Source organism: Diadema antillarum, unplaced genomic scaffold (assembly GCF_040938485.1).
Source record: "Diadema antillarum isolate AM-2024a unplaced genomic scaffold, OU_Dant_1.0 seq00000912_RagTag, whole genome shotgun sequence".
NCBI classification, from domain to species: domain Eukaryota; kingdom Metazoa; phylum Echinodermata; class Echinoidea; order Diadematoida; family Diadematidae; genus Diadema; species Diadema antillarum.
In genome coordinates this window covers 455,460-461,210 of record NW_027271768.1, presented here as the reverse complement: position 1 = coordinate 461,210, position 5,751 = coordinate 455,460, and the positions used below count along the sequence as shown (strand labels likewise).

Here is a 5,751-nt window from a genome sequence, read left to right as displayed (position 1 = left end):
TAAAGAACTCTACATCCAGCGAAAACATGTTTCTATTCATGAAAGGATGGTTAACTGCATGGGCAAGTGCCACGGTCCTTGAATTCTCTGTCTGTACGTGTTTTAAAACACGACACCTTTATACTGAGTGGTCCGGCTATCCCCTGGTGATCTGTTGTAATTGAGTAATTATTGTAACTGTGACCAAGATGGGTCTAATTGTACCAAATTTTGTATTGTATATTGAAACCCCACACACATTTGCACTTTGTACACACACCTGCACAGTAGTATGCACTTGCAAAATGCACATTAGCACCTATGCAGTTGTTGTCTCTCAAATCTCCGGTAATTTACCTTTCTGTATTATAAAATGGCGTCACAGGTGAATACCCCCGATATTCTTGCTGACGTTATGCCTATGCGCGACAGTAAATATTACACACCCCTTGAATTCAATGATATTATACCGTATAGTTCAGATAATATTTCACTTCTTCATATAAACTCTAGGAGTTTGAATAAAAATTGTGAATATTTGGAAAAAATTTTGCACTCTTTAAACAATTTTAAATTTTCTGTTATTGGAATAAGTGAAACTTAGTTACATCAAAACTCCCCAGATATCTTTAATTTACCCAATTATAAATTAGTTAGGGCTGATCGTCAAGGAAAAAGGGGTGGCGGTGTTGCGTTTTATATTGCGCTAAATTTACAGTTCAAAATCCGTTCTGAAATCACGTTAAGATATGCAGAAACGTTATTTATTGAAATTGATAACCCAATTTCTAAAAATGTTATAGGTTTAATTTATCGACCCCCTGATTTGAATTGTGAATTATTTTGTGATGGATTGGATTTATATCTCTATAAGATAGGTAATGAAAGTTAACATGTTTTTATTTTTGGTGATTTCAACATTAACTTTTCCCCCACATCCGATAACAATAATTCCCTTAATTTTATGCATTTAATGTATTCATATGGTTTTATATCGATTATTAATAAACCTACCAGGATAAATCCACACCCATCAACTCAGATTGATAATATATTTTCGAATGTGTATAACAATACAATTACGGGGGGTATATTATGTTCTGAAGTTTCTGATCATTTACCAATATTTTCAATTTGTGAATGTAAATTGGGTCGTAATGAATTACGTGATAAAATATGGTATTATAAAGAGTCAAAACGTAATGTGGAATTTTTGAACCAGATTTTATTTTTAGAGGAATGGACAGATATTTATAGTATTAACAATGTTAATTTGGCATATAAATGTTTTAATGATAAATTGTTGTATTATTATGAAAATAATATTCCTTTATGTAGAGTAAAAAGCAACCGAAGTAAACCAAGAAATCCTTGGATTACAAAAGGTATTTTGAAATCCATAAACACTCGTAATTTTTTGTATAAGTTACGTATTCGTAACCCAACTGAATTTAATTTGAATATGTATAAAGTTTATCGAAATAACTTGACAAAATTGATTCGTTTATCCCGTAGATTATATTTTTCTGATAGAATGAAAAAGGTTTCTTCGAATATTAATGCAACATGGAAAATCATTAAAGAGGTCCTAGGTAAAAAGCCTGATTCTCCGCCAACGGATGATATCACATTAAACGGCATTAAAATAAATGATCCCAATATGTATGCTAATTCATTTAACTCATTTTTCGTTAACATCGGTCCGGAACTTGCTACTAAAATTAGCAATACTTCTTCTCATTTTACAGATTATCTTTTTGACCAAAATCAAGAGTCTATTTATTTTAATCCAACAAGTCCCAGTGAAATCATTAGTATCACTAAATCTTTAAATAGCTCTAAATCTTGTGGTTTTGATAAAATAAGTATGATGTTATTTAAAGAAACAGTTTATCCACTCGCAGAACCGTTAAGTCATATATTTAATCTTTCTTTATTACAAGGTATTTTTCCTGATCTGAAAATAGCGAAAGTTAATCCTGTTCATAAAAAAGATGATCCTCATGAAATTAGTAATTATCGTCCTATTTCTTTGTTGCCTAGTATATCCAAAATTTTAGAAAAAATTGTTTATAATAGACTTCTTAAATTTATCAATAAGTATGATTTACTTATTCCCAATCAATATGGTTTCAGAAAAAAAATTCAACTGATTTAGCATTAATACAAATTTATGATAAAATTACGAGTGCTTTTGCAAACAAAGAACTTGTTGCAGGTATATTTTGTGATTTGAGTAAGGCATTCGATACTCTTGATCATTCTATTTTACTCACCAAACTTAGTCATTATGGTATTCGAGGACAAGCACTTTTATGGCTTAAAGATTATCTAACTAATAGAAGACAATATGTTACTTTTAATGGTTGTGAATCTGACCCCCTTTTAATTGAATGTGGTGTTCCTCAAGGCTCAATTCTGGGCCCACTATTATTCCTTCTTTATGTTAATGATATCATAAATACATCCTCTCTTCTCTCTTTTGTTCTATTTGCTGATGATACGAATATATTCTATTCTCATAAAGATCTTAAGATTTTAAATGATACTTTAAATATTGAAATTAGTAAAGTATCAAATTGGTTTAAGTCTAATAAACTTTCTTTGAATATAAAAAAGACTCACTTCATTTATTTCAAACTTCATTCTCATAATGAAGATACGTTGATACATATTAACATTGATGATATGCCATTAGAAAAGAAAACGAATTCAAAATTTCTAGGAGTATATATAGATGAAAGTTTGACTTAGAATGAGCATTTACATTATGTTACAACGTGTATTTCTAGAAATATAGGGATAATTTCCAAGCTGAAGTTCTTTCTTCCTCGTTCAACTTTATTTCTATTATATAATTCCTTAATTCTCCATATATAAGTTATTGCAATGTTGTATGGGGTACTTGCGGCTCTACCAAAATAAATTCTATATTCAAATTACAAAAGAAAGTTATACGTATATATTTGTACAGGATCGCATTTTCTGGCTCATACTGATTCTTTATTTCATGAGCTTAAAACATTGAAGGTTTTTGATTTGAATATTATTCAAGTAGCAGTAATTATGTTTAAATATACACATGATCAACTTCCATCATCGTTTGATAACATGTTTAGGTTCAATACTTCTGTCCATTCGTACCCTACTCGTATATGTAGAAATTTCCACCTTTTGAATCCCAAATTATTAGTGACACATAAATCTATAAGACATTCGGGTCCGGACATTTGGAATAATCTCCCGAATAATATGAAGTCTTGTTTAAGTATTTATTCTTTGAAAGCTTCACTAAAACGATATTTGATATAATCATATTCTCCAAACCAATTGAGCTAACAAATATTTATAGTATAGATTGTCATCTTATTGTCAATCTCTATTTTCTTCCTTCAACTGCATGCATCTTGCACTCTCACCTGCAACTGCACTGCACTCACCTGATCACCCTCCTCCAAGAGAGTTATGTCGTTGGATAGTCATTTTATGAGGCCTCCATCCATTTCAAGCTTAATCACTTGTGATGGTGGTCTCCTGCATTCAACGATCTCTGTTGTTTACTGAAAAATACTGTATATCTTATTTTATGTTTCTGTGTATCTACATTGCTCAATGCAATCACCTATGTGTATCTATTTTATGTACTGTTATCGATTTATTTCACTGCACTTGTTATTCTTTGTCTTTGTACTTTTTGAAGTTTGCATTCAAATTGTATCTGATTGAATGCAGAAATAAAAGCAAACAAACAAAGGATGGTAAACTCCAAAGGCCGATCTGGGATTAGACAATACATAAAGAACAAGCCTGTGAAATTTAGTATAAAGATTTGGGTAATGGCAGAGTCACAGTCAGGGTACACTGTAGACTTTGACATGTTGAACACTGGGGGAAAAGGAAAGGGGAGGGGTAAAATAAATGGGTATCAAGTTGTAATGAAGTTGTGTGAATCTCTCAAAAAGGATGGATATCACATTTATTTTGACAACTTTTTCACCACCGGTCCACTTCTCGACGATCTGTATAAAAAAAGGGTTTTTGGCCTGTGGGACTACGCAAAAAGGGAGATTAGGCTATCCAGCAGATTTCAAAGGTTCAGACAAAGAATGGAACAAAACAGCCAAAAGAGGGGACATGAGGTGGTACAGGGAATGGGAAAAACTTGTGATACAGTGGAAAGACAAAAGAGTAGTTACTATAATGACAACAATACATAGTGCTAACGGCTCGGATACTGTGAGCACGAATGTTAGGGTAAGGGGGAAATGGGAAAAAATTGAAGTTAGGCGTCCATTTGCAGTTCGGGATTACAATAAATACATGGGGGAAGTAGATCTGTCTGACCAACTGTTGGGAAAATTTCACTGTCTACGAAAAGTGAAATGGTGGTAGAAAACCATATTTTTTCATCTTGTTGATGTTGCTATTGTAAATTCATACATTATGTTTCGTGCATGTGCAGTAAAATACAATATCACAGCCTTGACACGGAAAAATTCATTCGGTCACCTTGTTTTTCGTGAAGAATTGGTTGAACAGTTAACAAAGAAAATTGCAGTGCAAGAAGATGACACAGTTCGAGTCCATCAATACCAGCTTGATAGTGCATGGTGGTTTTCTACGAAAGCGATCAACTTTTGTATTCATATTGCATGGATATGTGACTTCAATTTATGTGTTCACCTTTTTTTATGATTTTTTTTGCATGAATTCTTTGTTAATACATGTCATAATGCTATTCCACGTGTTTCCTATTGTCATTTGAAATTTGCATGGCATATCTATAACCTCATCACTGATAAAAACACAGAACACAAGAACATAACTGTTAATACATCATGTACTAACAGTTATGTTCTTGTGTTCTGTGCTTTTATTCCATTACAGGAGCCCTTTTGTTCCTACAGTCCAGTCTATCAACCCACGCATGATTCCTCTTCCAAATATATCCTTTGTATAAATAAATCACTTATGAATGTTCAATATAAATAACTGCAATGTTATGTTGTCATGTTGTTACAATATGTACTCTTGTTGAGATTTCAGAAGAGCATCAAACTTTGCTATATCTCCAGACTTGTGTTAGTAGTTTTATTGCATGAGATGTGACACAGACTAATGTCTTGTAAACTGTGTCGCCTTTTCTGACAGATACTGTATGTATATTGCAGATGAGCTCCTTGTAATACAAGCTGTACTTCCGTGTTTGATTATACTGGATCCCAAATCTGTCAATTGCGTACAGGTGTGACATTCACTTTGTAAGTAAAAGTGTGGATATTGCCAATTATATATACAACCTATATCAATGTATCGATGCTTGACGCAGTTATAGTGTAGATACATTCACAAGTGATTTTTGTTTATGGTAGTCAATGTAAATTAAGTGATTTCTATTTCTGTTAATGATGTATAAAAAATGACTGGGAAGTACATTGTACAAGTGTATTGGAATAAATATGATAAGGTCACATTAAAAAGTTTGTTTCTGTATTGCATTTCTTGATGTTGTTATCTTCAGTTGAAGTGAGAGGTGAGAGTAATATCGAATTGCAGTGGATTAGATGATTCAGACTACATTTCTGCTTTTCTTCTAAAAATATAGAAAACCCATGAAATGTCAGCTCAAAATTTGGTCTATGACTTCCTCAATAATCTTGGAATCATAGAATAACTACATGTAGTTATATTATTTTCAAACAACCAAGTCATTGTGTAATTTTATACAATGTAGTATTTTCTAAATATCTTATGTATTTTATTGTTTGACTC

General features: G+C 32.1%; 1 pseudogene; it reads left to right on the top strand.

The window, feature by feature from the left end:
* The first annotated feature begins 352 nt into the window (after positions 1–352).
* LOC139741257 (uncharacterized) lies at positions 353–4,910 on the top strand (annotated as a pseudogene).
* Positions 4,911–5,751: the final 841 nt, after the last annotated feature.